This window comes from Anas platyrhynchos, chromosome 1 (genome assembly GCF_047663525.1).
Source record: "Anas platyrhynchos isolate ZD024472 breed Pekin duck chromosome 1, IASCAAS_PekinDuck_T2T, whole genome shotgun sequence".
Classification (NCBI taxonomy): domain Eukaryota; kingdom Metazoa; phylum Chordata; class Aves; order Anseriformes; family Anatidae; genus Anas; species Anas platyrhynchos.
This window is the reverse complement of record NC_092587.1, coordinates 127,860,451-127,883,564: the sequence shown is the minus strand read 5'-3', so window position 1 is coordinate 127,883,564 and position 23,114 is coordinate 127,860,451. Positions and strand designations below refer to the sequence as shown.

Genomic DNA, 23,114 nt, shown 5'->3' with positions numbered 1-23,114 from the left:
GCTGGCTTTCTGGGCAGAAATTGCATGTTGCCAGCTCATGTTGAGTTCGTCATCAACCAACACCCCCAGGTCCTTTTCATCAGCTGCTCACAATCCATTCTCCACCTTGCCTGTATGTGTGCTTGGGATTGCCCTGACCCAGATGCAGGACCTTGCACTTGGCCTTGTTTGACCTCATGAGGTTCGCACAGGCCCACCTCTCAAATGTGTCACAGTCCCTCTGGCTGGCATCCCTTCCCTCCTGCGTGTTGACCACACTACACAGCTTGGTGTCATCAGTAAACTTGCTGAGAGTGCACTTAATCCCATTTTTCCTGTCACTGACAAAGATGTTAAACAGCACCAGTCCCAGTACTGACCCCTGAAGACCACCACTCATCACTGATCTCCACCTGGACATTGAGCTATTGACTGCGACTATTTGAGTGTGACCATCCAACCAATTCTTTACCCAGTTGTCCATCAGTCAAATCCTTATCTCTCCAGTTTAGAGAGAAGGATATCACTGGGGACAGTGTCATACACCTGGTACAAGTCCAGGTAGATGATGTCAGTTGTTCTTCCCCTATCTTTATAGGGGTGAATGCTGTAACCCCATCACAGGAGGCCAGCAGATTTTGTCAGGCACAATCTGCCCGTACTGAAGCCATGTTGTCTGTCACCAGTCACCTCCTTATTTTCCACGTGTCATAGCACAGTTTCCAGGAGGATCTGCTCCATGATCTTGCTGTGCTCAGAGGTGAGACTGACTGGCCTGCAGTTCCCCAGGTCTTCCTTTTTTCCCTTTCTGAAAACAGGGGTGGTGGTTTCCCCCCTTCCAGTCAGCAGGAACTTCATTGGACTGCCATGACTTCTCAAATATGATGGAGAGAGGTTTAGCAACTGCATCCGCCAGTTCCTTCAGGACGCCTGGATGTATCTCATCAGGACACACCCTGCTCAGCACTAATTAGAAGGAGAAGTATCTGTGAATCTTTGTAGTTGTGAAACAGATTTTAAAATATGTGGATCAAGTGCAAACTGCCGCTGTATTTTCTTCACAGGTCTACAGAAGTCTTGAAACCACAGTTCTGAGAGAGGCAATTAACTCCTTAACCTAAAGATGGGCATTGACACGCAGTGTTGTTAATGCTTCCCTTGCTAATCACTTCTGTGGTCTTAATCAGCTGGCACACGCGTCGCTCGACTCCAGAGGGCTTCTCAGACAGCCAAAAGTAATGACCCTCCTCTAACGCAGCCCCTACAACACTTCCTTAATACTTTCCACACTGCACATATTTTCTTAATATACAAAGCTGTAATATAGAGAATTTGTGGGGGCAGCATAAGGTTAATATATATTAAAATAATAATAATAATATAAAAAATAATTCTGAATCTACCATGCTTATTTTATTACTCTGGTTTGTATTTTATATATTAAAATCCCCTCCCCCCTCTCCCTCCTTTTATTTTTATTTATATTTTTTTTTTCAGTGAGCTGGTTGACAAATTCCCAAGCTGTCACGTGGGAGCTCTGCAGAATTTGGGGGATCTGATGGAAAACTTCCCTCAAAGAGTAGTTCTAGGGAACAACCCTCTCAAGATAGAGGGGCAAATTCCCTTTTCATTTATAAACCATGGATGACAGGTGACTTTAGCAAGAACCTCAGAACATCACAACCTCCAGTCACTTCATCTTCTCACTGGGGCTTCTGGTGGTCAGGGGTCTCCAGACCTAAAATAGCCCCCCTCCCAGTACTTAGCTCCCGGCTCTCCTGGTTCCCATAAGGAAAAGAGGTCCGTGGGTGGCAGATGCTGTCCTGTATCTGAGTTACTGCTCTGGGAGGTTTGATGTGAAAACACTTTCACTGCAGCTGGTGGATGTCTCCATTAGCCAGCCCTGCAGGGTTTGGGTGCTGAGACTGGAGGATGATTGGCATTTTGTAAGGTAAACACAGGGGTTTAATCAAGAAGTAGCTGCTGCCACAAATGCTGGCCTAGCTTTCAGCACCAGTGGTGATGATTGGTGTGTAATGTCAGCTCAAGAGGAGAGGCCATAACTTTCTGGAGGAAAAAAAGGCCAAACGGGCATGAATGAGAAATGTTCTGCACACTGCTTAATCCTCCTTGATTTAGTGCTGACTGGGGGACTAGGAAAGCTACACTTTGTGTCTAAATTCAAATAAAAGACAATTGATGCTCTTTCTTCCAAAAATGCAAACCATGACTGTTTAAAAACATTAGACAAATCCCCAGCAGATGAAACAACAGGTAATTTCAAACTAAGATTTAAAGAAATAATAGATTAATTAGGTCTAGTTGTATCAGAAGTGGCCTATGACTTTAGCTCCTTCCATTTTGCCTGCTCAATATGAGACACCTTAAAGGACTTGAATTTGAGAGACGTGAAGCTTTGAAAATAAAAGTTTTTGGTTTGTCTACATGGATAGATATGGAGGGTAAAATCAAGGTTTTAGGCTCTTCAGCAGTTTTATGGCTATTCCTTTTCCCTCATCCTGTTGGCACATCCCCATCTCACTCTACTATATTCCCTCATTCCCTTGTTGCTATTTAGGTATCCCCAAAGGTCATGATTTTAAAAAGCTGTCTTTTCCCCAGTCACACATATTTAAAGGATGGTCAGGTTTTGTTTGTCACTTATTCTTGATGCTCTTTTCTGGAGTTATTTTCATGTCCCCCAGTGGGCCACTGCCACTTCCCAGTTCACCTGTCCACTTCCTGCTGACCCTGATGAATTTTCTGTAACCATCTGAGTTGTATGTTTATGGCACGGCGGATGACTCAAGATGCTTCATCTTTTTTCCCTATTAAAATTATAAATCCAATAAATCCACAGGGAGATTTTACATTTGAGATGGAACCTATTTTAACTGAAAACTTAGAAAAATTTGAAGCCTATGAATTGTAGATGCTCAAAAAAAAAAAAAAGGAAAAAAAGAGAGGAAAACATAAAAAAAAAGGAAAAAAGAAAAATGGAGAGGAGCGGAGAGGAGAGGAGAGGAGAGGAGAGGAGAGGAGAGGAGAGGAGAGGAGAGGAGAGGAGAGGAGAGGAGAGGAGAGGAGAGGAGAATATGAAAGGAAATTGGCGATGAATCTTAGTTGATGGTATCCTGTCAATTACATCAGAACAAAGACTAAGAAGGAAAAGGTTTTCCATAATCTAAGACAGCAGTGGATCTGAATCCACAGACTCAGGTTTTGGCAGTGTTTGAAATGTCAGCCTGCATCCTGCTCCTCGTCTCATCTACACCCCTTACGTCTGTTTTGCACAGACAGAAACAAAGTTCACATCTGCATTCCCCAGCCTTCCCCGTCTGCCTCGCAGACCTGCGTGGCAAGTGGTGCCCCACAATGAACAAATGAGCCAGAACGTGCACATGCTTGGAGCCAAAGGCAGCTCCCGACCTTCAGAGCTTTCAAACTAGGGCCGACCGTGCTGCCTATCATGCTGTGACAGAGCTTGAAAGAGATGGTGTGAGTGGCTTGCTAGGTAGGCAGGTGTCAATGATGCTGTGTGGCTGTCTCAGGAGCAAGATGGAGCCTTCACAGCCATGGGCTCGCTGTGTGTGTCACCAGCCTGGGGACCTCTGACAGTGGTTGTCCTCTGCAGCCCTCTACATTGCTGTCTTTTCCTTTGACTGACTCTTTAATGTCCCTGAACAACACTGAAGTGTCTTGCTTGACTGTACTGTTTCTCATGGTTCTCATTCTTCCTTCCACTGAAGGCATCTTCCTCATGTTAGTCATCTCCTGGAAATTGGAGGGGTATTCTGGGTGCTTGGGAGATAAGGCTGAGTTGACATTTTCTAGCTGACTCCTTCAATAACCGCCTCTCCCACAGTAGGACTTCCTGCCCAAAAGATAAAAGAGCCCTGAGATGGCATTATGGGACCAGGGAACAAAAATAACTATGCCAGCACCCTCCATCTGCTTTAAAAACACACACACTTCTACAAATCTCCATCATTTCAGGGGTCTTCCAGCTTCTCTGTCCCCACCCCTGCCCCATGGTGGGGGCAGCCTGGGTGCCCTCACTGGGGACAGGTACCCAGGGCATCCATCGATGGGATACGTGATGCAAGAGGTGGCTGGGTCAGAGGTTGGTTGGAGGTTCACTGGCCTCATCACCCTGCTGCTCTGGTTTTAGCTGGGAAAAAAATCACTTGTGGTTTTGGAGGAAATTAGAGAAATTTATCACCCAGAAATGATCTTGGCTACATCATTTCTTGCTGGAAAAGGTCATTTGGCAAGATCAACATAGCCGACATAATTGGTTCCAATTTCTTTAAACATGCTGCCCTGTGTAATGAGAATAATGGAGGCCTTTTGCTGCCAGGTTGTTGAGTCACAAATCTGAAAGAAAGAAACCCAAAATAAATAAATTACAGAGAGGTTTAAGCTGGCTACTTTGGGCCCGTTTTTCAACAGGTCTTGCTGGAAGCATATTTAGTATTAAGATTCTGTGGGTATCCTCCATAATAGCGCTTGGCTCTCAAGTGGAGTTCAGTGTTCAAAGTTCAAGGAATAGCTTGGATTTGGGCTTATCCTTTGACATATTGTCAGCAGTAGTTGCTTTTTTGCAACACCCGCAGCCTCTGCAGTTGTGTGAAGCAGGCGAGCTCATACTGTCCTTAAATTGAACTGGCAGCTCCAGCCACCAAGTGTTATTCACAGCGCCAGCTCAGATAAACCTCTCCTGCTTCCTTGCGGGCAGCCCCTCTTCCAAAAAGTGCAAATCTCCACAGTCTGCACGAGAGTGTGAGGCACAAACCACTGCGCTGTGTCTTCCATAGGCCTCCCCCCAGCCCTCCGCTTTCTTCGCAGATCCTTTACCACAGGAGAAATGTGGGGTTGAACTGTCTTGGCCAAACAACTCAGTGATGTTTGTTGAGTATTTGTTGAGAAAAACCTGACAGGTCTGTGAATATCCACAGAGATGCTCAGATATGACCGTAAGCGAGATTTCCACACTCTCGCTGAACCTTCCCGTGCAGTGGGGAGCCCGTGCTCACCTCACTGATGCCGGTCCCCCTGTAGCTGGTTTGGGATCACACTCCTTTCCCGCCCCATGGCTGGGATTAGAAGACCGCTCTTGCTCCAGTAGGCAATGCTGGGAGCCCACTTGCTCCAGCAGCTTGCACAAAGCCATGCTCACACACACACAGGTCTCACCAGGAGCTGGCACGTAGGCCTTGCAGCACATATACACAAGGGAGGGAGAGCGCTGTTATATATGGAGCAGTAATTCGTGTCGAGAAAATGGTTGATATTAATAAAGAAGAGGGAGATTTGGGAATGTGGCCATGGGGGGCTGGAAAACCCCTTGACTGAGATAACATTAGACTCTTACCGATGAGGCCATCAGGAATATAAAAGAGTTTAGAGGGAACAAAGAAGGGTGATTCAGGAGACTCCATGCAGTCTCCAGTTTCTTGTTCTCCAGTTAAGGCATGGATGTTTCTGGGTGTTTGCTGTTGTCGTTACATTCAAAGTTGTTTGAGCAATGAAAAGTTGTTTTGAAAAGAACTGCTGTGGAGAGAAGGGTATAAGAGGGGAGCCTGCCCTCAAAATAAAAAAAAAAAAGGCAACACGATGAAGTTACATCAATAAAGAAGCAGGAACAAGAAGTGAAGAGGAACAGGCTGCCAGAATGGAGACCAGGACGGGAACAGGCACTTTGATTGCCTCATGAAGATAGGTTCGGCCAAACTCAGCAAACTGCTCAGAGAAGCTCGTACAGAAAGTCGCTGGAAATAGGCGCACTGGAGCTGGAGAGAAGCTCGAGCTGAGAGAAGCGGAGCTGTGCACACAACTGCCTCTCGCTGGTAAGCAGTTGTGCGTTATGGGGAATCATTCGTCCTTAGGAACAAAGACCATCCTGGTAACCTTACAGCTTATTCTCCTTATTAACAATTGGACAGTTTATGAGCCTCAAATATGGGACCAAACTGAGGTTAAGGTGTGGGTCTCTGCAACTAAAAATGACAAGGTTGCAGTGGGATTTATCGGCACCTGGCGAGCAGTCTCTGAGGCCTTAAAGAGCCACGTGGAGCCACGATCACAAACGTGTGGTTTGCCAGATAGTGAGGGAGCTGCGGGCTCCTTTACTGATCCGACTGCTACGCCATGGGCCCCTCTGCTGTTAGAGCCATCGAAGGCTTTTGCTGTTATGCCCCCTGCTGCCCTGAACGTGCCTTTTGACCCAGGCCTATTGGCCTTGAAAAGGAGATGGATATGCTTTTCTTCGATCTGGGAAGAATGGGATACAGAAGGCCTGAAGAAAAGGAATGGGAAATGGAGACTTGTTAGTAATCAAGAAAAGGAATGGAAAATGGAGACTGTTAAGTCATGGAACTTAAAGGATTGTTTGCTACCTTTCCTGATTGTACGTATGTAGAGGCATACTTGCGTTTAGTATGTAAAGCAATGTTCTGCATATTTAGAATGTTTGATGTTTGTGTGTGAGTGTTGGTGGAGCGTAGACTCCCCGCACACCCAGCGCTGTTTACTTGCCTTTTATGCCTTTTATAGCTTTTATACCTTTTAGAAATATTTGTTCTATAAATATTACAAAATTCAGATTGACTTGAGACCTCACTTATAACAGCGCGACTCCACAGAGAGAGAATTAAGAACAGATTTAGTGAGAAACAGATTTAGTGATGCTAGTGCATCAGTTACTGCGACCAGGAAAAGTTTGTTTCTTATCCTTGTCTCCGTGTTTGACTTGTCAGGTCTGTGCCTCAGCATTTTGCTTATGGCTGCCCCTTCTCTGCTTCTATCATCTTAAGGATGATGGGAAGAGGTGGGGATGCAATCTGGGAGAGAAGGAGAATGCTTGAAAGGGTCACTAGGAGGAGCGCACTGGGGTGGCTCCTGCCCAATGTGCACAGGGACTCCCTGGGGGCGTGTTGGGTTTGTGAGCGAGCCCCCAGGGTGGTTTCTAAGGCTGGGATGAGGGCGCAGCCCCTCTGGGGAGGGCCTTGGGCTGGGCACAGAGGTGCCCCAGCCAGGGCAAGTGCCCAGAGGCTTTGGGGATGTGCCAGGCACCCGTGGCCCCAGGAGACGCTGCTGCCCCACAGGGGCTGGGGCCTGGGAGAGCCTCCTGTGGTGCCCCCTGCCTTGTCAGCACCCCTGCGCGGGGCAAAGCCCAGCCCAGGGCTGCTCATGAGCAGAGCTTGGCAGGACGGTCCCCGCGCCACCTCTGGCCAGGGCTCGCGGCCCTGTTGGGCACCCGAGAGCTGTGCACAAACACCTGCCTGGGGCGGCCTGTGGCCCGGGACGTGCAGCGCTCCCAAACCCTGCCCTTGCTGCCTCCAAGCTCCATTGCCCCCTCTCCTACCTACCCTCACGTCTATCTGGCTCCTGTCCCTTCTCCCCCAGCCACCAGCTCCCTCGCACCCAGCCCTGCTGAGCCCCTTCTCTCCCATCTCTTCCAGACCATGGCTATTCTTCTCGTCTGCCTCCTGTCAGTGCTGGGCCTCCTGCAGCTCACACTCAAGGTTGGGGACCAGCCTGACCAGGCCACCCAAGACCTCATTGAGGAACAAGAAGTGATGCTGCAGCAGGAGATGCGGGTGCTGCTGCAGGAGATTGAGGAGGGAAGCGAGCCACAGAGTGGGAACAGCACGGTGTTCCTGTTCCTCGCCATGTGCCACCACTGGCAGTCCTGGGCACTCTCAGAAGCAGTGCTAGCTGTGTTTGGCATGTACTGGCTGCCCAGGAAGATGAAAGCTGACACCAATGGTCATTCTGAACCATGGAGCTCAAGCAGTGAGGATGGCGATGGAGGAGAAGAAGAGGAAAAAGAAGTTGAGGAGGAGTTGATGGAGGAAGAGGAGGAACAGGAAGAAATGAACTTTAATGACCAACATGATCCAGGCCTGCTTGCGGGCCTGCTCAGGGAGTCTGCTGCCGAAGCTGCTTGAGATGCAGAACATTATGGAAGAGATGGCAGGGACAAATTCTGCATCACCAAACTCCCTTCAGAGATCCATTTTCCTGACGGAGCTGCAGGCAGTAATAGGGTTGTTTGCAACTCTCTTTGAGAACAACCTGCCTGTTTCATCCCTCACTTGCTCCAATGCCAAAGTTAATGGTTTTCCTCGTGTGTCTTCAAGCTTCCACTGAGGAATACCTACAAAGATTAGATGCATAAATGCATACAAATAGTCAGAATAGCTAAGGTTGTTTGTTAGGAGGTGTTTTCCATATAGATTAGTCACCTCAATAGAAACAGATTTGTAGTTTATAAGGACCACCCAGCAGCTGGGTTTCAGGACTCCAGCAATCCTGTGAATAGAAGAGTCTCACCAGATCCATCTGAAGATGCTGCTCCCAGAAGTCCTGCAGCAGAGGCTGCCATTACCCCAAGGACAGTAACTGTCCATGCTGCTAGGGGAGCGAATCCCCTCTAGAAGCACTAGTTTAAGCAAAATTCCAATAAATCAGATTGTTTGAACAAACACTGTCCCTGTGTGTCTTCTCCTGAGTGTCTAGGAGAAACTTTGTTGGGGGACACTAGCCTTTGGTTCCATCTCTTCCCTGTAATAAAGAGATGATCTTTGGGCTTGGTGGTATGTTAGCAGTGGTTACATTTCTGAGAAGACATTTGAGAACAGCAGGATTTCTGCAGCCTGCTGTTAGGAGAGATAAGTGCAAAGAGCACCACTGCCTCTTGCAGCTTCTGCTGCTCGGGAGTGCTGCTGCCCAGCTGCAGGGGCTCAGCACAGTGCTTGGGGATCCGGGGTCTCTGCCCAGGCTGGGTGTGCTGGCTCTAGCTGGGATATTAACTTTCCCTGCAGCAGCCCACACAGTGCTGGGCTCTGCACTTGGAGCTAGAACAGCACTGGTATCACACTGGTGCTGTGCCTGCTGCTGAGCAGTGCTGGCACCACATCAGGACTCCCTCCAACCCCCAGAGCCAGCAGGCTGGGCATGGGCAAGAGGTAGGGAGGAGACATCACCAGGGCAGCTGACCTAACCCAACCAAAGGGATATTCCATGCCCTGTGGTGTGACACTCAGAAATAAAAGGTGGAAAAAGGAAGAAGAGGGGAGGGATGGGCTCTCGCTGTGCAAAGGACTGTCCTGAACAACAGCTACGTGCGTTGAGGTCCTGCTTCAAGAATGTGGTCAAACATTGCTTGTTGGTGGGAAGTACAGAGTAATTTCTTTGCTCTGCACTTCCACACAGATTTTCTCTTTTTTCTTTTCTTTTTTCTTTTCTTTTCTTTTCTTTTCTTTTCTTTTCTTTTCTTTTCTTTTCTTTTCTTTTCTTTTCTTTTCTTTTCTTTTCTTTTCTTTTCTTTTCTTTTCTTTTCTTTTCTTTTCTTTTCTTTTCTTTTCTTTTTCCTTTCCTTTCCTTTTTCCTTTCCTTTCCTTTCCTTTCCTTTCCTTTCCTTTCCTTTCCTTTCCTTTCCTTTCCTTTCCTTTCCTTTCCTTTCCTTTCCTTTCCTTTCCTTTCCTTTCCTTTCCTTTCCTTTCCTTTCCTTTCCTTTCCTTTCCTTTCCTTTCTCCCCTTCTCCCCCTTCTCCCCTTTTCCTTTTTCCCTTTAGTTATTTGTTTAATTAATAAATTTTTTTCCTTAATATTTTTTTTTTCATTTAATTACATTATCCTTATCTCAACCCATGAGTTGTTTGTTTCCTTTTATACTTCCCTTCCCCTGCTCTTCTGAGGAGGGGGAGTGAGAGAGTGGCTGTGGTGGAGTTCAGCTGCCCAGCAAAGTAAAACCACCGCACTGGGGAATGGGGCTGCAGCTTTCCCCTTGCAGGTTCAAGCAGTAGCAAAGCTGAGCACGTGTCCCCGAGATGCACAGGACACACTCAGGCAGAGACAGGCCCCTAAGGCCCCGGCTCGCTGGGTTTGTGCTTTGCACCTTGTGGTGGCCAGGGCTGGGGTTTTGGGTGCACAGGACAGCTGTGTGATGCTGAGCTGAGACTAGGGACATGGAGGTGCTCGAGCAAGTCCAGAGAAGGGCAACAAAGCTGGTGAGGGGCCTGGAGAACAAGTCCTACAAGGAGTGGCTGAGGGACCTGGGATTGTTCAGCCTGGAGAAGAGGAGGCTCAGGGGCGACCTTATCGCTCTTTATAAGTACATTAAAGGAGGCTGTAGAGAGGTGGGGGTTGGCCTGTTCTCCCATGTGCCTGGTGACAGGGCGAGGGGGAATGGGCTAAAGTTGTGCCAGTGGTGTTTTAGGTTGGATGTTAGGAAGAACTTCTTTACTGAGAGGGTTGTGAGGCATTGGAATGGGCTGCCCAGGGAAGTGGTGGAGTCACCATCCGTGGAGGTCTTTAAAAGACGTTTAGATGTTGAACTTAGCGATATGGCTTAGTGGAGGACTTGTTAGTGTTAGGTCAGAGGTTGGACTCGATGATCTTGAGGTCTCTTCCAACCTACACAATTCTGTGATTCTGTGATTCTGTCTGGGGCCTCCCAGGGCTGTGGTGGTCACCATGGTGCTCTGGTGCCCACAATGGAACTGGGATGAGTCGGCATGGGGACGGTCAGTAGGGCTCTGTGATGCAGTGCGCTGCAGGCCATCGGTGAGTGCGGCAGGCGGGGAAAAGGCTGGCCGAGGGCAGGGTCAGGGGCAAAAATGGCAGCCCCCAGGGTGGTTTCTAAGGCTGGGATGAGGGCGCAGCCCCTCTGGGGAGGGCCTTGGGCTGGGCACAGAGGTGCCCCAGCCAGGGCAAGTGCCCAGAGGCTTTGGGGATGTGCCAGGCACCTGTGGCTCCAGGAGACGCTGCTGCCCCACAGGGGCTGGGGCCTGGGAGAGCACAAACACCTGCCTGGGGGGGCCTGCAGCCCTGGACATGCAGCGCTCCCAAACCCTGCCCTTGCTGCCCCCAAGCTCCATTGCCCCCTCTCCTACCTACCCTCGCGTCTCTCTGGCTCCTGTCCCTTCTCCCCCAGCCACCAGCTCCCTCGCACCCAGCCCTGCTGAGCCCCTTCTCTCCCATCTCTTCCAGACCATGGCTATTCTTCTTGTCCGCCTCCTGTCAGTGCTGGGCCTCCTGCAGCTCACACTCAAGGTTGGGGACCAGCCTGACAAGGCCACCCAAGAGCTTATGGAGAAAAGAGTAGTCATGCTGCAGCAGGAGATGCGGGTGCTGCTGCAGGAGATCGAGAAGGGAACTGAACCCCAGAGTGGAAACAGCATGGGGTTCCTGTTCCTCTCCGTGTGCCACCACTGGCAGTTCTGGGCACTCTCAGAAGCATTGCTAGCTGTGTTTGGCATGTACTGGCTGCCCAGGAAGATAAAAGATGACACCAATGGTGATTCTGAGCCATGGAGCTCAAACAGTGAAGATGCAGATGGAGGAGAGGAGGAGGAAAAAGATGAAGTTAAGGAGGGGTTGCTGGAGGAAGAGAAGGATTGGGAAGAAGGGCACCTCACTGACCATCATGATCCGGGATTTCTTGTGAGTCAGCTGAGGGAGTCTCTGCTGCCAAAGCTGCGTGAGCTGCAGGTCATTATGGAAGAGATGGCATCAGCAAACTCTCATCAGAGATCCCTTTTCATGAGCGAGCTGCAGGCAGAGATAGGGTTGTTTGCAAGTCTCTTTGAGAACAATGTGGCTGTTCTTTCCCCCATTTGCTCCAATGGCAGTTAACGGTTCTCCTCATGTTCCTTTGAACTTCCACTGAGGAATACCTACACAATTTCCCATAGATGAATAGGAATAGTCAAATTAGCTAAGGTTTTTAGATGTTTCCCATAGATTAGATACTTCTTTAGAAATAGATCTGTATTTTATAAGGACTACCCTGCAGAAGGTTTTCAGGACTCCAACAAATCTGTGAATTGAAGAGTTTCTCCTGATCCATCGGAAGATGCTGCTCCCAGGAGTCCTGCAGCAGAGGCTGCCATTACCACCATTACCTCCAGGGCAGCAACTGCCCACACTGACAGGGGAGTGGATCCCCTCTAGAAATATTAATTTAAGTAAAAAGCCATTAAATTATATTGTTTAACACTGTTCACGAGTGTCTTCTCTTGAGTGTCTAGGAGAAATTTTGTTGGGGGACACTAGCCTTTGGTTCCATCTCTTCCCTGTAATAAAGAGATGATCTTTGGGCTTGGTGGTATGTTAGCAGTGGCTACATTTCTGAGAAGTCATTTGGGAACAGCAGGATTTCTGCAGCCTGCTGTTAGGTGAGGTAAGTGCAAAGAGCACCACTGCCTCTTGCAGCCCCTGCTGCTCAGGAGTGTTGCTGCCCAGCTGCGGGGGCTCAGCACAATGCCTGGGGATCTGGGGTCTCTGCCCAGACTAGGGATTGGGGCTGAAGCTTTCCCCTTGCAGGTTCAAGCAGTAGCAAAGCTGAGCACATAGCCCTGAGATGCAGGGGACACACACAGGCAGAGGCAGGCCCCTAAGATGGCCGCTCACACAAGCTGTTCCAGCCTAGAGCTGCCTTCAAAAGGACTCACGTGAAGCACACAGCTGAGACCATTTCTTCCACTCCAGCTGGCAAAGACAGACATTCACTAGCACAGGCACACACACACAGCACTCGTCAGTTTCACAAACGCACATAGATTCAGGATTTGCTCAAGCACCAGCACAGCCCCCCTGTCCACCCAGCACCCCTGCCTGGACGCCAGGCCCTTTACTCACTTAACAGGCCTTCTGCTTGCTGGCTGCTCCAGCCTGGATTTTACTAGGGAATACACACACACACTGCACACACACCAGGCTGGGGAAGCTACAAACACTCACTCTCCTCCAGTAGTACCAAGGAGGGAAGGGCAGAAAAAAACACATCCAGCCTATCTCTCTGCCATCACGGGTTAGTTTTCACTGTGCGTCCTCCAGCAAACACAGCACGAGATGACCTAATTTAGATTCAAGGTGAAACTTTCCTGTCTGTACAAGAAATTTTTGCTGTTTTCACAGCAAAATGGCAATGCTGCCTTGCAGTGGATACAGATTACACCCATGGCTGACAGCTCACATGCTGCACAGCCATGGTCCACCTTTCCCAGTGCCAGCTCCAGCCCCAGGATCCCCTGCTGGCTGCTCTGAATGCCTTTGCCAGCTGCTCAGACTATTTCAGGTGAGGAAGCTTTAAGTAATAAAGCTTTGATTCTCGGTCCAGGAGTTCTCACGGCACTATGGATGGTGAAAGGGACAACAGACATCCCCCTAGGCCCAAACTGTATCCACCACATGTCTCTGCTCTCTCTTTGTGAAGTTTTTCATTTGGTATAGGGGCAGAATTGGGTCCCTTGCTCTGTTCATTGCACAGCTGCACAAATGTGGGTTTGACTGACCCCATTGGCTTCAGCTGTGTGTTCATGTTCAGGTGCCCAAACCCAGTCTTGTAGCTGCTTCAGGGCACCTTCACTGGCCTCTGTGAGGTGCTGTGGGGACCTCATGCACTCATGATGAGTGGCACCCTTGCTTTTACTGTAGGGGCACATACTCTTTCCAAACATTTGAAGCCACAAGGAGTAGCATTTTTAGGTATGTTCATATGCTCTCAGCACCCCTAGCTGCCCCAAGTTCTTCCAGCCATGAAGGCTCCCTTACCCTGCTCATCGTCCTCCTTGGACAGAAGGAACAGGGGTGGAGCCTTGCCCTGCACCACCCAGAACAGCTCTGGGAATCATCCGCCCCTTCCCAGGCGTTTAGGCCCAGAAACAAGCAGGATCATGGCTGAGGATTAACCCCAGGAGGGGTGCAGGGAGCTGTGATCTCCTTCTGCAGCGCCCCACAGGGAGCTCTCCCGCAGCAGGCCACCACTGATAAGGAAAACTGGGGCTTGCTCAAGTCAGGAAGCTGTTGCTGGGCTCAGACCAATGCACTGAGGCAAACTGCAAATGTTCCCAGACCACATAAATAAGCCATCACTGCGAGCAAAGACAACTGAAAAAACAGGCAGATTTTTAAAAAATGTCTAAAAATAGTGGAGCGAAGATTAGCAGCACAAGAATCAGCTCAGAAACATCAGGCCGCTCCTAGGCTTATTCCTGGAAGACAAATAAGAAGTTCTTAAAGGAGAACTGCAAAGATGCTGAAAATATATACCACCATCCCTACACATTTCTTGGGCCTGAAAAATGGGAAAGTGCTGTGTTCACAGCAAGGCACAGTGGCTACCTGGGAAGTCTTAACGTTTTTAATGAACGCCGTGAAGAATTTTATTATCATGGAAAGGAATATAATCACTTTCTCAATAAAAAATCTCCTTAGTCAGTAACTGCTGCCTAGCACGGAGAGGCAATTCAGCCTTCTTTATCTGTCATTACACAAGACATATGGCAAGAACAAGAACAACCCCATATTGCCTTTCATATTAGGAAAGCGTTCCCACTAATAACAGGTTTGTCTTTGTAATGTGTGTGTAGGAATGAAATAATTTGAGCTATGTGGTTTTTTATGAGACACTCTAGAGACAGCAGTCAGTAGAGATCTCTGACCAGCTCCTCCCTTTGCCTTCCTCAGGCCCAGCTTAGGAATTTCACAGCCATCCATCCAGTTCATTCCTGCTGCATCTTCTCCTGCATTACCACCCCTCTTTTTGTTTTGAAAGCATCATTCATTAACTATTTAATACTTTATTAAGCCAGCCTGGCTCACGAATGCATATTTTCTTTCTCTTAGTTTTCTTTACTTTTTATAGTGTACATGTTAAAACTTGAATCTCTTGTTGTGGGAGTGTAATACACGTTTAATGTCAATACTGTTGCAGGAGCTTGATAGCAGAACAACCTTTTGTCTCCTGAGTAGTGAGGCTTCCACACTGACCCCTCTCTTGGGGCTGCTGAGTCCTCTCAATGGTGGTCTGAAGCACTGTGCTTGCCCTGAGAGCCTTCAGAAGCTTTCTCCCTGCAGCTGCAGACGTGACTCAGCTGCTCAGACACTGTTGCCATCTGACCTCTCCCTGGTCATTTAAGTCCTGGTTGATGGGTGAGCTGAATTAGCAGCTAGCTCTCCTCCATCACCGGGATGGCTCTGCCCTCCTCCAGATCCCCATCCACACCACTTGCTCCCCACCTCACCGACTCTCCTGCTTCCAGCTCTGGTTCTTGTCTGATTGCAAGATAAGCCAATTTGTCCCACTAAAACAGTGGAGCCATGGGTTATTAATTCTACTCTAGGTGTCTTGTGAAACTATACCCTCCAGCTAAAAGCACAGCTGAGCACTAAGCTATATGTGGGCATGGTTCTCACCATAACAAGAAGGAGCATACAACCTTTCATTTCTTAAAATTGGAATGATAGATTGTGGAAGGTGTGGGAAAACATGTCAGCAGGGACTCTGAAACCATCTGCATTTGGACAGCTGCTAGGTTGTGTGATCTCTAAGGACCAACTTCTGTGTCCTTTCTCAGTGGGGCTCACATTAGCCTGCATTTCAGTGGGAGAGCTTGGGCAGATAAAGAAAAATAACCAGCCCCTTGCCAGCCAACCGCATCTCCTGCTGGTTTGCTCTGTAGCTTTGGATAGCTCAACCCCTTCAGGACTTCTGCATCCCCAGTGATGGATCTACAATCTCCATTGTGAACCAGGATGCTCCGCGAGATATTTTCTAAAGCAGGTTGGGCACAATGCAGATGGTGAATGTTTAAGAAGAAGGCGTTCCAGTCCTTTCTCTTTTTTGGGCTTGCTCCTGTTGTCTCTTAACACACATATATAATATATATATAATGAGCTGTTCCATCAACAAAGCAGCAATGACATCTATCATAGCTCGTTATCACTCTCCCCATGTCAGTATCAATGTAGGGGGAGTGAATTTAGAGAGCCCGTGCTGGGTGTGCTGCTCTGGCAGCACCACTGTCTTCCCTCACCATGCCGGGCAAGCCTCCCTGCACCTCTGTGTCTGTGGGGACTGGAGTTAGCTGCAGCTTGTCTGCATGGTGGCACGAGACAGGACTCATTAGTGTTCACAAAGTACTCAGACACCTGGATGAAAGAGAGCTATAAATGCTCAGCTTCTTTATTTGAAGACCCAGATCAAAGACCCAAGAGGAGCCTTGCTTTACCACTGTATGTACACCTGAAAGAAACACCCAAGTGAAGATCGAGTAGTAAAAACAATGACAGTAAAAACAACGAGTGCATGAAGAAAAAGTTCACAGCTGTTCAGCTGGAACACAATGAAACAAGGAAAAACAAAAAACAACTTTTTTTTTTTTTTTTTAGAGAGAGGTTGTTTTTTTTTTTTTTCTCTGACACTCTTTACCCTCTTGTTGCAGATTTTTAAAACAAAACAAACACCCCCCAGGATATTTAACTTAAAAGAAAAAGAAATGAGGAAAGAGAAGAGATCTTTGTTCCTCTCTGCAATAACTGCAGCTTTAGGAGGAAGAAGGTTCTGCATAAGAAGTTAATGACTGAAAAATAAATTCCTGGTAGTTAAGGAAGGGGCCAAGCACGGATCTGTCTCTGCCTCTATCCCCTGCCCGTCTGACAGCCATCAGAGCTTGTTAGGCCTAAAGCCACCAATAAATTTTCCTGCTTCCCAGCAGCATACTGTAGTCTTCATGCCACAGTGTCTCAGGTAAGCTCTTTCACATGGTATTATGCACTTACTGACATGTTTTATATATCCCCTGTGGTTAGTATGCACACACATTCCTGCAAGGTTAAGAAAGGGCATTCAGCTACAGAGAAAGGAGAGGACTCAGAGCAAATAGGACATATTTATCCAGGGAGGGAGGAGAAGCAGTGCGAGCATCTCAGGGGAGAAGCGGGTGCTGGGTGGGGGTCTGCACCCCAACTTCTGAACACAAGTGACCCTACGTCTGGGCCTGGGATGCAGCCCCGCCATGGGGAAACCCTTGGTTTCCACATACAGCACCATCCACCAGTGTGACACATCAAGTTTCATCCCTTCTGAGGTACCACAGGACAGATGTCGTGAGCCACTGCCTGGTAGCTGGCCACCTAAGGGAGGGGAGCGGCGATGGGAGCTGCTAATCTTGTAGGATGGGAGCTGCAAATCAGAGCTGGGTGCCAGCAGAAGGGATTTTTCCCTTGGAACAGCAGAGAGTTACCATCTTGTCTTATAACCAAGCCTATTTCAGACTATTCTGTGCTCACAATGGAAATACCAAAAGGCTGTGACTAGGTGGGTTTGGGAAGAGGTATTGAAGAGCTGTGCAGGAGGATGAGCCATAGAGGCAGGCAGGTAAATAGAAGTGAAAGGCAGAGGTCAGGAAATGTAACGGAATCACTCAGCAAATCTAGAAAACTTGTTTTGATTAAGTTTATAAGGAAAGACTTAAGGAAAGGGGAGGAAAAGAGACCACCAACATAGCAAACACAAGTTGAGTTAATGGAAAGAAATGAGGTTTTATTATTTTAGCAAACATTGGTGGGGATGGGATTGGAGAAACCCCCTGAATCCAAACTCCCCCCCTTTAGGAAGCTGATCAAGCTCCAAATTTCCCTGCTGGCCTCAGCTCCTCTGAAGGGCCAACCCAAAACCCTGGAGATGAACACAGGGAACATGAGGAACATCAGGAGCAGATCCAGCTCTGTGTGGCTTTGGCTTGCTTCCCAGCAGACACAGTAAAACGGAGGAGAAATCAAACCTATGGAGGCTGGAAAGGGTTGAGACACCAGTGGGGCTCCTCTCATCTAGCCGTAGCCGTCTCAAAGTGGCTGTCTGGGCTCTCTTTATTGTGTCTGGAGCCACAAATGCCTCCAAAGGCTGATTGACCCCAACAACTTGGGGTACATTTATGCTATTGAATCACATCCCTTCCCAATTTGCTGTTGGGCCCCAGTGCACTCATCTCCCATGCTGCCCATACAGTAATCCATGATGAAACCCTCTCTACAATGAGTTTCAAGAGGAGTGCTGGCCACTGCTGAGAGGACAGTTCACTTCAGCACCTGCAGAGACAGTCCCATGACCCTGTCAGGGGTGAGGTGGCAGAGCTAATACTCCCAAATACCTCCACACGCTTCCTTGGTTCACAGCACCTGACCTTAGCATCCCATCACAAGAGCACTGTCACGACAGCTTGATATTTGTCTGTCCATGGAATAAAATGGGGACCTGAGCCAAGTTGTCATGCGTTGCCTGGTGCAGAGGTGGCCAAGCTGCTCCAAGGGTAACCTGCCCTGCGCGGTGTGAGTGACTGCATCGCTTGGCAGTCTGTAGTAGCTTCTGCTGAGTTACCCCTTTACACAACCATCCTTCCACTGACTATAGAGAGAGGATGGATGGCTCCCTCAGAGCAAACGCCCTACTTGATGGTGAACATTAGGTGGTACCACTAGTACTCAAAATGATGATGAGTCCTCTATGAGCAGCCACACTGCAATGCTCCTTAATGGAGCAGTATTTCAGTGATTCTTAAAATAACTCCATCTCTGAAACTAACATCATCTATAGGATGTCTGGCCTTGGTATTGCAGTAAGTCTGGTGCTCCATCTGAGGAACTTCTCTTGCAGAAGAACTAGCGCAGGCTGGAATTTCAGAATTTCCTGAGAGACGTGTGTTTTTTAAGAATTCGACCTAATAAAGTCCTTTCACAAGCAATGGCATCAAAACAGAGAGATGAAGCAAGGGAAGTGCATGAAAAGCGGGCTGGCTGATCTGCCATTTCTCTAACTGAAAGGCTGCTGCTTTTTTCTGTGTGTGATGCTGAGATTCTACCAGATCCTGATAAATTCCAAGTGACAGAAGGGGAAAATGCCCTCTAAGGGTTTCCTTTGCCGTAGAAGACTAAATAGGCCATGTCTACAGGAGGGAAAGGGCGTCCCTTGCAGTGAGCAGTGCTGTTCAGTCATTGAGCACCCAAGCCTTGTGGTGTGTGGGGCACATCAAGGCTCGGGGAACTACAGTATTTCTAGGGGGATTCTTCATACTCACTTTACCTGAACTTTTGAACAAAGTTCAGTGGTAAGTGTGCATAGCTTAATGAGAAAACTGTTGTGATGCAGAATAAATTCCAGACACACCCACCGTAAGACCATCCCTGCTTGCTATTCCCCATGCTTCTGCTAAACCAGCTAAAATCAGAGAGATGCTATATTTCAGGAAAAATAAGGTAGCATAATTATGTCTGTTACCATATGAAGTATGCTATTCAGGAAGTTACAGTGCAATAATTTGCTGTAAAACCACGAGATACAAGTGCTCTCAATAATTACATATATTACCTTATCCTAAACTAAATTTGTCAAGTGTGAGGTAGTTTCCTCCTCCTGAGTTGAAAGTAAACTTCCTTATTGTAACTGTGGGGTAACAAGTTCCCCCTAAAGGTCATGGTTATGGCACCATTTTCTTTCTGCATAGCTCTGCTCGTAGCTCTCATTGCAGGAGCTAAGGATGCTGCAGGTCCTGCTCCTTTCCTGGGAGAGGGACCAGTACCAGCAACAAGTTATTGGGGTCACAGTCATTTATAAAATCAATTTTCAGGGAAGACTGTTATTGAAAAAGTGCATGATATCTTGCTAAAACACAGTATATTTTAGCTTTAAAAACTGTATTTTTCTTTGAAATGGAATCTTTCACATCTCCCTCCATGTTTATTTCCTTCTCAATTTATATCCCTTTCTAGTTGTGGTGCCTTTCACTTAGGAGTGTATTTCTAATAGTATACCATTTGTTCTTATGCTCGAGCAGACCCTGTGTAAATATACCAAAAAGAGCATACTGTCCCTATGCAAGACCAAGAACAATGTCCTTTGGCTTTCAAGTCCTAGCAGCACTTGAGCCAGCCTCTCCCATGCCCCTAAACCTCTGTTCTTCAGGGTATTTAGCCAGAGATAGAAGAGCCACATTTCTTCTTTTACATGCTTATTATTCTCCTTCAAGTGAATATGAATGAAAATGAAACAGATCTGATAAGCTCTCTGTGAGCAGGATGCAGATAACCTCTGAATGAAAGAATGCTGATAAAAAAATGGTATTTTAAGACAATAGCAATTTTTCTTTTATAGTATCAGATCTCCTTTTATGTGCTTTCCACCGACATTTAAGTAGATGAATTTTCCTAACATATTTTTTTGCCAGAAAATAAATCTGTAAAATGAAAGTCATGTGAAAACACATCTGAGAGTGATCACCTGGGGAGTCTCACTGGCAAGGCTGGTGGGACAAGACTGAAACCTCTTTTATGGTCTTGGAATTGTTTGGTCTGAGAGAATAAATATGACTGATACGACCAATTACACAGATTGCATTTCAGGTAATAGGCAATTTGTAAATAGTCCCATAGTTCCTGTCTAGCTCATGAATGAGAAAATAGTTGAACTGAAAAAAAAAATTAAAAACTGTGGTTTTCCAGATTCTCTTCCCTGTTCTGTTTGACAGCTCAGAGAAGAAAGTATTGGGCTCAATTGCAAATACATGACACATACTTCAAGTGCAGAGCTTCTGAGTGTGGCCTGGAGTGCTGATAACTGATTTTCATGGAGCGGCATTTTCACTGTTCAACAGTTTGATCTGTTATCCTTTTTGGACTGACCTCTCATTCTTTACATTTTCAGATAGCGTCTCTTAGTGAGGAATTCCTCACCCACGAATACAGAAATACAAAAATGTAAATGGCTACCAGATGAGGAGCAGATGAAGGGCTCCTGAGGATCTGTTGCCAACTATTCTCATCTCTTTGATAGGGATCTAGTCAACATAAGCATGTAGCTTGCACCTACATTTTTGGCACCTAATGAAATAGTCTTCTTTAAAGTAACCACTTCATTTCCCTAGGGAGACGTACATGCCTTTGAAGGCCTCCCAAGAAGATATGCTTTACAGAACAGAAGCACCTAGGTTTCTCTCTATCAGGTGAATAGGAAGCTTTGCCTTTTAAGGTGGGAGTTGCCTATCTTACATTTACTCCTATAATGCATCAGCATCTAGCCCGGCTATGTGAAAATGACAACCTACAGACACTGAAAAGGGATGCCAAATTCCAAAGGACAATGTTTATCTACTCTGTGAGACACCTATTGGGCAGTGGCCAGAGCTTCTCCTGGACATGCCTCTCAGTCCACACTGACCAGGCAGCTCCTTTGGAAATGGCCTGAGAGGAGGCCAAAGCGGCAGGCAAAAGTCATGGATTTTCATCTACGAAGCCTGCAGCTCTCACTCAGTGTTCATTGAAGTGATAGCATGTTTAAAATATTGCATGTATGTGCAGACATGCAAAACTTTGTCATATGCAACATTGGTTTTAAATATGTCAAAATTCAGCTGCTGAAAGGAACACACTAATACCATAGTGCTTAAATGCAGTAGGATCTGTATTTTTTTCTTTCACAGCCAAATACTCAAAATACTCAAAAGCAGTAACAGAAATAAGGGGGGATGGGTGGTGGTGAAAGCATTACGGTCTTTTATGCATATAGTTGTCTATTTAAATGCATATTTATGTATTTATAGGACAAGGCACAGCAAAATGCACACAGATGCAGACACACACACACACACATTCATATTGCTGAAATTACATATCAAGTCTGGAGATTATACCAGAAATAGAACCCAGATCTCCTGATGCAAAATCTTTTGCTGTAGCCACTAGAGAATAGGTCCCCCTAGCCTGAAAGGCTGTCAGATTAAAATGTAAGAGGAAAAGAATCAGAGGAACTTCAAATCAAAGCATGAAATTGAAAATCTGTCAAGATCCGTAAAATGAAAATTCTCTCCAAAGGAAAATTCTGACACGATCACATTTTCTCATGAAATTGGAGCTGGAAACAAGGTCATTCTGGAAAAAGAAAAAAAAAAAAAAAGAAAAAAAAAAAAAGGAATAAAAAAAACAACACTCAGCATCAGCCACTTCAGTAAGAGAGTCTGAAGGGTTTTGACAAGTACTGTGTCTAAGCCAAAAAACCCCAGGGCTAGATCTTCTACAAAAATCAGAAAACTTAAAGGGACATTGTCAAAGTTGGTAGACCAAACATTTGAGCTACTTTAAACTCAGAGTAATATAGAAGGGTTCATACTTTTCTTTATTAAAAGGAACAGCTGAAAGGTATTTTTGAAGAGTATGGTGACAGAGTTTGCATACTTATTTTGTAACTAAGGATAACAGGCTTTGCAACATTTTTGCTGGGTTTTAAAGCATACATTGTAGGTTGAAAGACTAATTTCTAATTAAAACTTATGCATTCTCTTTCCTTTGCTCGTAAGAAGAAAGCTATGGATGAAATCCACTGGAAAAAAGTGAGTTAAAATGGGACACAGAGAGGGGGCAGGGGAAAAATATGTTTATTTTTAAGTGCAGCATGGCATCATTCTGTTATAAAAATCTGGCACAAAATGATTTTCTGAAGTGCTGAGAACCTACAGCTCCTTTGAATTCAACAGGGGATCGTAGCGCTCAGCAGACTCCTTAGGGAATCAGGCCACATTACTTCAACTTTCCGAAATTTAAGCCTGCAAAACTTACTTCACATGTCCTGTTTGGCATAGGTGGTTGCTCTAGCTGGAGTTAATGGGACACTTGATCGTCATTCAGTTGGCATAGGTGCAGAAGATTAGCAGCTAGGTACACACCTCAGATAGCACAGATGCAATCCATCTCACTGAAGACCAATAAAGGCTGTAGCTTGTGCCAGTCGCACCAGGCCCCAGTTAATGGAGGACACAGGTGCTGCTCAGGCACAGTTCATCCTTCCCAAACCCAGCACACAAACTAAACCACATCAGTATTCAGGAGCCTGTGTGTGCAGCACAAACAGCAGTAGGATGTTGCAGTGGATGTTGCTGACTTGCATTAGTATCACTCTGGCTTTTGATGCATTTGCTTCTGGAGCTCAGAAGAAATGGGTGGAAAGAGAGGAGTGTTGGGAATGCAGGGTCAAAACAGGTTAGTATCTTGTGGCCAACCACAGTTGGTTTTCTGTGCTACCGGCCATGTCTGTTCAGCAGGGCCAGTGGTCAACATCACGTAAAGAACAACCTGAGAGGTCGGTCTGTGGGAACCTCATGAGTTTCAACAAGGCCAAGTGCAAGATCCTGCACCTGGGCCAGGGCCATCCCAAGCACAAATACAGGCTGGGTGGAGAATGGATTGTGAGCAGCCCTGATGAAAAGCACCTGGGCGTGTTGATTGATGAAAAGCTCAATGTGAGCCAGCAATGTGCTCTTACAGCCCAGAAAACCAACCGTATCCTGGGCTGCATCAAAA

At 46.9% G+C, this 23,114-nt stretch overlaps 1 protein-coding gene across 2 annotated transcripts in view; it reads left to right on the top strand.

Annotated features, from left to right (window-relative positions):
- REPS2 (RALBP1 associated Eps domain containing 2) overlaps positions 1-11,101 on the top strand; it is a 117,501-nt gene extending 106,400 nt beyond the window's left edge. Inside the window, exon 19 of one of the 2 annotated variants that reach the window (XR_005262566.2) lies at positions 10,977-11,101. The gene's annotated coding sequence lies outside the window, so the exon portion shown is untranslated. Of the gene's footprint in view, positions 1-7,442; positions 8,399-10,976 lie in introns of those variants that run through there. The other variant, XR_011805230.1, reaches the window with a different exon arrangement.
- Positions 11,102-23,114: the final 12,013 nt, after the last annotated feature.